Consider the following 13,343-nt stretch of genomic DNA (forward strand, 5'->3'; position numbering starts at 1 on the left):
ACCTAGGCTTCCAAATTGATTGCAAACTCACCTTTAAGATTCATCAGTCCCAAGGTCGCACAAAATCCAAACAGCTGCAGTTTGCCTTCAAAATCTTAAACAACAAGCTTGCAGGTGGCTCCATTGGCCACCTACTAAAGGTTATAGCATCAAAATCCTGCCCTCTATCTCATATGGCACAGAAAACCTGAATGGCAAGGACGCTACAGGCTTGAACCTGGAACAATCAATTCTTTTAAAGAAACTGTTTGCAATCTCCATCCATATTCTGCAAGTCCATATCCGACTTGAGTATGGTCTAAGAAACTAGATCCCCAACAGACAAGGCACACTAGTCAAGTACTGTTGGAGGATGCAGGACGCAGAGGAAAACACACTCGCACACCACTGTTGGGTAGAAATCGAAAAGCAAGCCAGCCTCAAAAATTCAATCTATGAAGCTCTGAGGTCTCGCTCTCAGCACTGAAGTTAGAGGAGGCATGGCTCACAGCTCCTACCTACTCCGGCTTTAAATCAGCGGTCAACCGAAGCCATAAAACTGCATTCTTTATTATTAGACAAAAGTGCCCTAGCAAAAAACAAACACGCCTGGGCCGTGATGCAGTCATACCAGAGTTTGCAACCCCAATCTTACTTGCTAGATCACTTCCCGCATCAGAAAATACACTTTTTCACTTTATTAAGGCTTGGGTCATACACATCAAAGGACTTAACCCCGAAATGGAATACGAATGGCAATCAAAGGAATGCCCCCTGTGCGGAGCTTGGGATGAGTCCTTACTGCACCTACTATGCATTTGTCCTGCTTTAACAGAAACTAGCAAAATGGGCCTTCGGGAGGTCTTCAGGAAGGAACAAATAAGAACTTGCAGAGCAGCAGTGATTCACTGTCTCATGGGCTCATCCATCCCACTGTCCTGCAGAGCCATAAGCTTTCTAAAAATTGCGGCAAGAGAACTGGCCAATGCAGAACCAGTTAACCAACTCATGCAGCGTTAGATCATCCGGCTCCGAAATCACCAGACAGCTTTGCTCACATGTTAATTCTTTAAAAAAAAAAAAAGAGACAAACACAAAGAATACCGCCTTTTAAATCTTTTACAAAATAATAGTTATGTATATCTTTGTATGTTTTCCTCATGGTGGTTTTCCCACCCTTTTATGTTTTTTTTTTATGAAATCAAATAAAAGTATATTGACTGACTGAAGCAGGCTTCTCAAAAACATTTTGCTGACCAGGAACCTAAACCTACAGGTCTGCTCCTACTTTTGGAATATGTTTTGTTCACAGTGTCTCCTGTTCATGACTTTCCTGCAATGATTTAGTGCGTGAATGGGATAGTTCCATTTCAGACTCACTACTCCCCATGACTGCCCTCACTATAGCGCTGTGAGACATGGCTTTAGGTTTTGGTGGCGATGGTGCTGTTGATGCGAAAGTGATCATTTCAGCCTCTTTCTGCTCATAGGCGGGTGCAGCAGGTACATAACGTTTCCTGAAAAAGTAAGAGCATTTGATGAAACTGGCTTCTTCTCCTCCCCACTAGTGACTTTTTTGGCAGGAACCTCGGTCTTTTGGGCCATTTTCTTAGCACTAGCAATTGGCACTTAGCACTAGAAGCAGAAGCATGTAGCTGAGAAGGACTGCAAGCAAAGCAACAAAAAAAAGTCAATGAAACAAGGGCAATCAGAAGGATCTCGACATTAAAAGACAAATTAAGTCATCCTCATCATCCCAAATCCTTAACATTAGTGTATCTAAAACATGCATAAACTATTTTTCATAAGACATTATACAGAAAAGGTTAGTTTGTGTCTCCCCAGAGCCATGTTGCCTAAAGGAGGCAGGGAGTGCAGAGGAAAACTATATAAATACATTTAATAACTGCTGGGGCCCTACCATAGACCACTGGAAGGCAGTCAAAACTTTAAAGAAATACATTAAATAATTGCTAGTACCCCACCAGGCCCATGGGGACTCTGTGAGAGGAGGGATTTAGACACACACTGACTGCCAAAATTGTGGAAGCTAGCTCATCCATCAACCACATGGCCCGTGAAGAAAGAGGCATGGAAAACAAAAACAAAATGGCCACCATACACACACACACACACACACTAGCTGACTCTAGAAAATGTTGGCCAGAAATGAAGGAGGCATAGACCTTCATGGTATTCACTTATTCAACAAGCGGTGAACCAACATATACCGCTCCATAAGCTTAATGTGAATGAGGGTCTCCAAAGTATGAGATCATAAGACCCTTGCAAAAACAGGGTATGTGATTCATTCCTCATTGATTTGGGCTAAACCTATCCAACGCCGAATGAATCTCTGCTACCCCCTACCTCGTCTTGATTCAACACACATTTTCTTAAAGGCAAATGTGAGCATTCACACTATTGCATTGCTTCAGTGCTTCTCACAGTCCAGGAGAATCAGTTATTTGAAATGGTATTGTTTTGGTAAAATCTGTATTTACGCGTCACTAGAATAAAGCAGAATTACTCCAATAAAATTACGCCCATGTCTTCTCTCTATGCCGATGTGTAAAAAGGGAGAACTTTAATTGAAAACATGCTGGAGGTGCGCATCCAATTAAAAGGGAAGCAGTGCACTCAAGTCCTTTACAGGGATGGAAAGTAAGTCATCATGCAATGTGCCTTCAGCTCCAACAGGGCAGTATGACCAGCTGGGGATTTTGCATGATGTTTAAAGTAGTGGTAGGACACGGTCTGATGAGTATGTACATTTGCAGAAACCCATGTTTTTTCAACAAACCTCCCACCTAGATAATTTACCTGCTAAAGCTCTCATTCTAACTGAACTAGCAAAACAAGGGAAAGGGACCAGCTCAATACCTCTACCTTACTGGGTGTTTTCTTTCCTGATCATATTCCTAAATTCAGTACATCAGAAAGAGTTGATAACATGATTTTTGGTTTGCATCAAGATAAAACCAAGTTTTTCTTGTTTTTGAGCATTTCCCTCTGCAAATTACACCAGATAGAATTTGCAGCATGAAAATTGTTGATCACTTTGAAACTGCACAACTTGAAATTGTTTGACATTTTCTAGCCCACTCAAAATGAGGATCCCGAGAGGTACATACCAGGTTACCAAAAAGATCAGGGAGAAATAAAAAAGTCTATAATATTTGCAAAGAATCACTGTTCTGTGTGTAAATTTGTTCAGTTAGAATTAACCAAATCCATAATTAGGTGGATGGCATTGACTAAGAGAAGTGTGAATATCTTTTTAGAGGACATGTACATACAACAGCCAATTAAATGTATCTACTCTCCAAACACCAAGGAATTACATTTCAGGTCACTAGCAGAATGTGAGGTACTGCATCCTAGATTGGTGCCACAACTGAGGCGGGACACAGGAGATGTGTGAGGGGGAAGAGGACCCTTTCCCCACCCCATCTGACAGGCACAGACACCCTAGCTCACCGTACCAGAGGTGATGCTGAAACAAGAGTCCAAGGCCCTGAGCTGGTGGCCTGAGGCAAAACTCTGAAGTGGAGAGAGGTGCTCAGAGGCCCACAGAAACATGTGCAGGGGTGGGGAGTGACCTCTGAGGCCAGACCCAAGATTCAGGACTTCCCGGTCGGCCCCCATTTTTGCCCTGAAACTCTGACAAAACCGGGACTGAGGGCCCAAGAACGCAAAGGTAAAACCCCCCTCCCCATTCCTTACATTGGCACAACCATCAATGCACAAGTTGAGCGGGGAGCAACTGAAAGAAAGAACGCTCCATCCTCCCTGAGAAAAGGCACAGGCTCCATAAAGTACAGATGCCACGCAGGCAAAGTGAAAAAGGAGACTCCAGAGGCTGGCAGGAACCACCAGGAGTGAGCCAACCTGTCCCTCTGGCACTGCAGCAGGCAGAAGAGCCTGAATGAAAGTGCAACCCATCACTTGGTCTCAGGACTCAGAGAAGATCTCCACACAGGGACTGGGCCCTGCACTGCACCTGGACAGGCCAACACCCCAGAGACCCTGCTCACAGGCAATGAGAAGCAAACAAGATGATACCATCTACGGGAAGAACCAGGTCCAGCACCTCAAGTCAGTGTGAGGACACTGTAACCCCCATACACTGGAGGACTTAGTGCCAGAAGACGGAGTGCTACCATTAGCACTGAGGTACACTTAACCATGCCCACAAGGGGTGGGTACTATCATTCTAGTACACAGAGGAGACCCAGGGAAAATCACTCATCCCATTGACATTGACTGCTGTGCAGGCAGGGAACCTGGTTGTTGTTGATTTATTCTGTTGCTTTTCTCTGTTCTCTCTATGATCTTCTTCTCTCTCTATGCTTACTTACTATTCTAGAATGTTTATACTAGCTTGTAAGACTCAGGTTCTGCTTGGTCAGTTGGGTACTGGTCAGCAGGCGTCGAGTCTACTTACTGCTGTGCTCTGGATTGTACACTGCAATAAATCTCTTGTACCACTACAGCTGTTTGAGAGATTTACTTAAAAACATTTTGGCGACTGGTTCCTGCTGTCCAGAGTGTTGAGATGATGTGCCTCTCATTTCCTGGCACATTTTAGTGAGCAGTAGTACTTCAGCAGTAGTACTCGACGGAGATGCAAAGCCGTGGATGTCTCGCAAGAAGACTGACTAACTGTGGAGACATCCGATAGAAATTCCGGCAGGAAAAGGACTTTTCTGGAGTTTTTGGCTGTTCCGAAGGATTTTCAAACTGTCAAGAAGTAAGCTGACTTTGCTGCCTAGCAACCCCTCCGTGTTCGACACCATTTTGCAATCGACCAGGCAGCTTTGATAGTGGGCGGATGTGACGCGGTATGCTGGCGTGCTGCGCTGCGTCCCAAGCCTCACTTTCATTCCGGCGGCCATCTTGATTTCTTCGGTTGTCACAGAGGAAACTTTTCACAGCATTTGAACTTCCCTTTTCGTGTTGTGGAGCAGCAAGGAAACAAAGAAGTTGTTTTGTTTAGCGATTCGCTCTTTCAAGGTATTGAGTGTATTATTTTACAAATTTATTTGAAAAAGTGACTTTGAGCCAAATTTAAAAAAAAATGTTTTGTGATTGTGTGCCTATTCCTTCAATTTCTAAGCTTTTTAATTGCTATACCATTCCATTTCTGTAACTTGGAAGCATTTCAACAGTTATACTTTTGGTTTACAGTCTCAATTTTGTTGAACTTTCGAAAAGTGAGTATGGCACAGCAAGTTGTGGTGGCTCTTTCTACTCCTTTCTTGTCTGAACCTGGGAATCCCAACATTCAATGGGAAGACTGGTTCATAATGTTCGACAATTATTTGGAGGCAGTTGATGGGCAAGAGTTCTCGTCTAAAAGGAAGAAAGCAATCTTATTGAGTACCTTGGGCAAGGAGGGTCAAAGGGTCTTCAGATTTTTACCAATTGCTTTACAAGCCAATGGCCAAGCAATTCCTGACGAGTTTAAAGAAGCTGTCTCAAGGTTAGAGGTCGGGTTTGCGAAGGAAGAGAACCTTGTTATGAACCGTTATAAATGTTATACCCAGAAACAGAGGCCGGAGGAGTCTATAGACAATTTTGTCACACGCTTAAGGGAACTCTCCATTAAATGTAAGTTTGGACTATGTGTGACGAACTAATACGTGATCAGCTGATTGTTCAGTGTAGCAATCGAAAGATTCAAGAAAAACTTTGGGTGGCGAAGAATCCCACACTCAAGGTGGCGATAGATCTCGCTCAAGTTATTGAGGAATCAGAGAAGTGTATAAAAGTGATTGAGAACTCTAAGAAGAAGGGTGCGCAGCAAGAGGTTTCAGAAGTATCGGAAAAAGCTTCAGAACTTGAATCGGACTGCTCAGCGGATGAGTCAGTGGCGGTAGTTAAAAACAAATTTAGGCCCAATATTAAGAAGTATACACCTTCAAATAAACTTTGCTCAAGATGTGGCAGCACCTCTCACACGTCAGAGGCGAGGTTCTGTTTTGCGGCTAATAAAGAATGCCTAAAATGTGGCCGCATTGGACATTTCTCAAAGATGTGCAAAGCAAAAGGCAGACAGAAGATCGCTGTAGTTGAAGATTACAGTAGTGATGTATCATCTGTTAGAAACAGATTACTTGTTGTTAATGACACTGTTATTGCGAGTATTGACGAAAGGAGGCAGAACAGACCAAAAGCGGAGTTTATGATTGATGGGCGTCAGGTATCACTTATGGTGGACACTGGTTCACGCTACACAGTCATTCCCCGATCCACATTTGATATGTTGTGGAGTGATAAACATCTTTTACAGAGTGACATTTCTCCAAAAGGGTTTCAGGGATAGACTATAGATATTGTGGGTTATTTTGAGTCAGACATAGTGTTCAAAAATAGATCCACAAAGGGCAAAGTTTATGTATCTTTTGATGGTCCACCTGTCTTGGGTTGGGTACACCAATTTGATTTGTATATCATTATTAATCCTAGAGCGCCAGAGCAAGTTATGATTTTGGAGGATGACTCCATAGAGTCTATTTTGAATGACTTTAGCTCTGTGTTTAATAGTGATCTTGGTGAACTCAAGGGGTATTCTCATCTCATAAAACTGAAAGATCGCTCTGTACCTATCCAACATAAGTTAAGGAGGATTCCTTTATCTATTAGGAGTGAAGTTAAGTCCTTATTAGAAGAGATGTTGCAAAGTGGGGTCATTGAGCCAGTGGAGGCGTCACACTGGGTTTCTCCGGTGGTCATTTCTAAAAAATCAGATGGTAAACTTAGATTTTGTGTGGACCTCAGGTCTTTGAATAAGTGCGTGATTGCTGACACTTTTCCCCTGCCCAACATTGGGGAATTGGTTTCCACTCTTAATGGTGCGAGATATTTTTCCAAGCTAGATCTCAAGAGTGCCTACCATCAGGTAAATGTGCATGAAAGTTGTAAACATCTCACCGCATTTATCACAACGGAGGGCATCTTCCAGTTCACTAGGCTACCTTTTGGCCTTATTTCGGCCGCTAGTGTTTTTTAAAGAATGGTGGATGAAATATTCAAGGGGCTGGAAAAAGTGGTTTATTTTCAAGACGACATTCTGGTTTTTGGAGGTTCTGTTTTTTAGCATAATCAAATACTCTGAAAAGTGTTAAGTAGAATTTCAGATGCGGGTCTTACCCGGAGTAGAGAGAAGTGTGTTTTTCTCGTGGAACAAATCGAGTATTTGGGCCATGAGATTTCAACTTCTGGGATTAGGCCAAAGAAGGATTTGTTGTCAGTTATAAAATTGGATCCGCATCCCATCGATAAGGACCAACTTAGGTCATTTATGGGACTCATAGAGTATTACTCTAAGTTTGTTAAGAGATTTTCAGAAAAAACAATTTGCTTAAGGTCTCTACTTATGAAGGGGTGCAAATTTGTGTGGGGACCTGAAAAGGAGTCAGCTTTTTGTCAGATAAAGAGTGATATTTGTACGGCTGGCATTTTGGCACCATTTGATACAATACGTGTTCCAATACTCATGGTTGATGGTAGTGCATTGGAGATAGGTGCTGTACTGCTTCAGAAACATGAAGGGGGTGAGCGTCCGATTGCTTTTGCTTCTAGGACTTTGTCTGAATCTGAGGTTAATTATAGTGTGACTGAGAAAGAAGCTTTAGCGGCTGTTGGGAGGGCGCACTATTTTCTGACCTATCTGTGGGGTATTTGTTTTGTACTAAAGACAGATCATAAGCCTTTGATTAGAATACTGTCTCCTGGAGGTGCTGTTCGAGGGTCACCCAGATTGGCAAGACTGGCAGCTAAATTGCAAGATTTTCATTTTGAAATTCAACATGTACAGGGTTGGAGGAACCTTCAAGCTGATTGTTTTTCAAGGTTGCCGAGTAAAGCTAATCAAGGGGATTTGAGTGGAGATTTCTTGGATGAGACTGTTGTGTGGGTCCAAGATGTGGTTTCAATCTGTGAAGGGTCATTTTCACAAGAGGAATGGCTTGCAGCCATGGAAAAGGATTGTGTTTTAAAGGATGTTATTTACATGGTCAAAAATGGTGCAAAGAGAGAGAGTTGTTTGCAAGTTCAAGCACGTCCTTTTGTTAAAGTGTTAGATGAACTTTCAACTTGTGGCAAGGACATGCTGATGCGGAATGATAAATTCATTCCTCCTTTTGATCTTAGGGGTAAGCTTATTGCCATTGCACATGAGGGACACCTTGGTCAGACCATGACTCAACAGAGACTTAAAGCGAACTTTTGGTGGCCTGGGTTGGATGCTCAGGTTTCATTTTTATTTATTTATTTTTTATTTATTTTTTGGTTTGAATTTTTTTTTTTATTGACAAGTTGGTTAGGAAGACATAACTGTGTGCATATAATACAACAACAATTGTTTACAAAATAAATGTAGCTTACTCCCTAACAGAGATTTTTTTCAGTTTCCACTTGGACCACATTGCAACATAGTTCGCTTATTCATACAAAAAGCAAGAGCAGTAAAAGTATAGTTATAAACAGCAGCAAAGTATCTGTCCAACAGAAGAGTTAAGTAACCAAAAAGTCTTCAAAGAAAGTTACCCCAAATTTCCTCAAATTTTTTTAGTGAGCGAGCTCCTCTAAGTTTGGCAAGACCTAACTCCATAGAGTGAATTTCATTAATTAGTGACCACCATTCCCAGAAGTTAGGGGGTTTGGGACTGATCCAAGCTCTAGCCAATATAAGTTTAGCACAAGAAATAAGAATCGTTATCAAAGCAGATTGGGGGAAGGAAACAGGATGGATATCAAGTAATACTATTGGTACAGTGAGGAAGGGTAAAAAGATCTTCTTAATTTCCAAAACTTTAAGTATTTCCGCCCAGAAGTCCTTTAAAGTTGGGCAAGAGAACAACATATGTGCTAGGTCTGCTGCGTAGGCGAGACATTTAGGGCATTTGGTACGATCACCTTGGATGTTGTTAAGGGACCACTTAGAGATCTTTTCCGGTGTATAATATAGCATACATGTTGTTCGAAACTGCTGCAACCTTAAACTGGATGATCGTACAGAATTATTAATTTTAGATAGAGAGCATGATATTTGTTTTGGAGTTATATTTGAGCCAATTTTGCTACTCCATTTTTCAGCTAATTTTTGACAATCATCGGTTTTGAGAGCACAAAGGTGTTTATAAGCCTCACTTATCAAAGATTTATTTTTGGTAGATTATAAGCAGTTCCAAATATCACAATCTAGAATGTTGTATATTTGATTCTTTCTTATTGGAAAATCATGTATTTGTAAATATTTAAATCTCATTGTTTCCGTCAGATTATATAGAGTTTGGAGTGTATGATAATCTAAAAACCCTTGTGCACCATATAGGTCTCCCAGAACATTAATTCCCTGGGCAGACCATCTGATGGCCATGCCATCGTTGAAAATCCCCGGAAGATTGCCCCATAGCTGCAGTTTCGGATGGTAAAAAGAAGTGTTACAGTAAGATAGGATGTTAAGCCATATCCTGAAGATGTCTTTGGCGGTCTTAAATTTCACCCTCTTGTAGTAGTTAGGGTCGTTCGCTCGGAGTAAAAACATTTTTGAGTCCGATTTTAACGTAAAAAATTGAAAAAAAGTGTCTTCAGTATGTAACAAGGATCGGAGGCGCTTAAAAAATGAAGACCAGAAATACAGTTTAACATCGGGAAAGTTTAGACCTCCCTTATCTGTGCTGTTTTTAAGGAGTTTCAGCGATCTTCTAGCTTTTTTGTATCCCCAAATAAAGCTGCTAAATATTCTGTCTAGTTGCTTAAAAAAAGAGTTATTTAGTGCTGGAGCGAAAAAGGTATAAAAATGTTGGTAGTACCTTCATTTTAATGAGGTTAATTCTGCCAATTAAGTTCAAGGGCAATCTGTGCCATTTTTTTAGCAATACGGTAGTAGATTTGATTAGTTTGTTATAGTTAATATTGTTTATTTCTCGTATATTCAATGTAATTTTGACACCTAAGTAAGTGGCAGTTTTACAGATCTCTGGAACTTTTACAGCTGGTGTATGATTAGCTATGATTTGTGTTTTATTTATATTTAATTTGTAGCCAGAAACTTTTACCGAATTTACGAGCCTCAATATTGATCCCTTGTAGTGCCTTAATGATGTCAGAAGAATAAATGGCAATATCGTCGGCATATGCCGTAATTTTCAGTACCTGTTCGTTAGACTTAAAAGGAACAATTCTGAGTTGTGCTTGAAGAGAATGTAAAAATGGTTCAAGTGAGAGGGCAAATAATAAAGGTGATAGGGGGCAACCTTGACGAGTGCCCCGGGAAATCATAAAATCTATAGAGGTCTGTCCCCCATAGCTAATATGGGCAAAGGGGTTGTCATATAATGCCTTTATCCACCTTACAAAATGTCCACTAAAACCCATTTTGGTCATAACGTGCCAGAGATAGTCCCACCCCACTCGGTCAAAAGCCTTTTCGGCATCCAGCAAAATCATGCCGTGTGGGGTGGATTCAGTCTCAGCCACATCAAACGCTGTTATGGCCATGTTGACATGAGTGGTGGTGTCTCTCCCAATAACAAATCTGTGTTGTTGCGGATTGACTATTTTGGGCATAAAAGGAGCTAGCCTAGAAGCTAAAATTTTCGCAAAATTTTTTGCGTCGGTGGTAATCAGAGAGATGGGTCTGTATGACCCTCTCTCTTCCTTTGGTTTGCCCTTTTTAAGGAAGAAGATTATTTTAGCTCTATTCCAAGACTTGGGGGCCCTCCCAGTCGCCCCAATAGATTGTATGACCTGTAACAGTAAGGGTACTAGTTCCTCAAGACAGATTTTATATATCTCTAGAGGGATGGTATCTTCCCCTGTGCCCTTTCCTGTCGGTAAAGCGGCAATAGCTTGGCACAATTCGTGCCCTGTGATATTTTCAGACAGTGAATCTGTTTCTGAGGTATCAAGTAAAGTTGTTAAAGTCTCATCTAAGTAATTCTGTATAGTAGCTTCGTTCGGAATAGATTCGGGAGTGTACAAGGTCCTATAAAAATCCACGAATTGTTCCAGTGTGTCATGCGGTTGGTCATATAACATTGTCAGAACCTCGGATGTTTGCGATCATAGTACTAGCTCTGTCTTCGCCCACTTTGTACGCCAAGATTTTACCAATTTTATCCCCGCCCTCATATTGTGCAATCTTAAATTTGTGTATATAAGAGCTATTTTTTTAATAAACTTTGTTTTAGTTTCAGATTTCAATTGGCTTAGTTTAAGGCCAATCTCTACTACCGTTGGCAGATTTAACCGTAGTGCTGTAGCCAGCTGTGCTTCCTGAGCGGCAATGCTGGAAATCAAGGATTCACTGAGTTTACGACGTTCAGAGTTTTGTCTAAGCACGTATCCCTGCGTGAATCCTCGGATGCTTGCCTTGCAGGTGTCCCAGACCATATTACATGTGGCTAAATTCTGATTAATTTCTATAAATTCAGTAAGATGGTTTTTTAACTGTGAGATGTAAACAGAGTCTGAAGTTAAGTATCTGGGAAAAGAAAATGGTCTGGGACACATGCGAGCATGTGGAGTATCAAAAGTCAGCATTATGGGGTTGTGGTCTGAAGAGATTCGAGGGCATACCTCCATTTGACTAATATTCAGTAATTTAACGTTAGCTAGGGCCATATCCAACCGAGAACAAAGTTTGTGAGGTGCAGAATAATATGTGTATCCAGGAGTGGGTAAATGTAGATACCGCCAAGCATCTTTAATATCATGTGTAAGGCATACATCTAAAATTGAGGCTCTAGTTTTACGCATCCGCTGAAAACTCCCAGACCTGATAGTATCTAGTTGGTAATCCATGATGCAGTTGAAGTCCCCCATTATAATGAGCTCCCCATCCCAGTCTAAAAGTTTTATATTTAGATCATCAAAAACCCTGGGTTCGTCTTGGTTTGAGCCATACACCACACAGACAACATATTTGTGATTTTCAATGTTCATTTGAGTGATAGCCCATCTACCGTCTTTATCGTGAGCCGTTTGTAAGGTTTCTGCCCTGAATCGTTTGTCCTTAAGGACTGCCACCCCTCTGATTGAAGCCCCAAAAGTAGAGCAGCTGACTATTTCATAACCTAGTTGACAAAGTAGTTTTTTGTCCTTGCCGGCTACATGCGTTTCAGATAACAGTATAAGGTGAGAATTGTACAGTCTCAACTCTTCCAACACGAGACGTCTTTTATTTTTACTGTTAAGCCCCGCGACGTTCCAAGCAAGACACTTTATTTTATGCATTTATAAAAAAAATAACCCAACATGATGAAACACCAAGTGGAACTTTTTCTTAAACCATACAGATATGAGTATTTGCTTATATTTTTATCTTCAGTAGAGTGTCTCCCCCTCAAATTGTAGGCACCTTTTTCCAATGTTTTACCCCCTGAACCCCCCCACCCTGTGGAGAACAAAGAACACCCTCCCCCACCCCCCAGTCACCCACCCGCAGCGGGGAGGGACCACCCTTCAGCTTCTGCTGCCGTTGAAGAGGCCCCACCATCTCCACCTCTGAAGTGTTAGAGTGTTTTTTTTGGGGTTTTTTATAGTAGATTTTCTTCTCCCCCCCTCTCTCTTTTTAAATGAAGTCACTTAAGAATAGCTTTTCCTAAGGACCAGAAGAAGAGAGAAAGCCCATCGACATAGTCAAAAGTCTAGCTACATATGTTGATAGTTAAAGTCTAACTTTTACTTAAGCCGGATAAAAATTGCTCAGCTTCTTTAGCATCATTAAAGAAATGTGTGAGCCCGCCTTTGACAACTTTTAGACGTGCAGGCTCCTGGAGAAAAACTTGCCCCCCCCCATAGATTTAATTGGGTCGATCAGTTTGCGTAGTTCCCAGCGTCTGTCCATAGTGGCTTTACTAAGGTCTGAGCGAACAAACAGCGACAAATTCTCTATAGTTAAAGGGGCATTAGGTTGTGCTTTCTGCCAAACAGCCTGTCTCAATAGAAAATTACCAAAAAAAATAAGAAAGGGACGTGGGAATTTACTCTCTTTGTTCTTTTGGATTAAGGGTAAGCGGTGTGCCCGCTGGATTTGAGAGTTCCAGTCCCAGTCGGTTAAGTCTGGAAAGGCTTTTTGTAGTAAGCCAACAAGAAAGGCCCTAGGGTCTGAGCCTTCTGATCCTTCCGGTACCCCAAAAAGTCTCAGATTAGATCTTCTCTGCCGATTTTCCAAATCTTCAACTTTCAGTTGAAGGGTCGTTATCTGAGTGTCATGTTGGTTTACTACTATATTCATATGAGAAGATACTTCTTCTACGCCTACTACTCGGTGCTGCAGTTCTTCAATATCCTGCGAGACCCGCTAAAGTTTGAGGTCAGTTCTGAAAGAGAGGTCTGCAGTTTGTTATTAT

The sequence above is a fragment of the Lissotriton helveticus genome, chromosome 8 (assembly GCF_964261635.1).
Source record: "Lissotriton helveticus chromosome 8, aLisHel1.1, whole genome shotgun sequence".
In the NCBI taxonomy this organism is placed as follows: domain Eukaryota; kingdom Metazoa; phylum Chordata; class Amphibia; order Caudata; family Salamandridae; genus Lissotriton; species Lissotriton helveticus.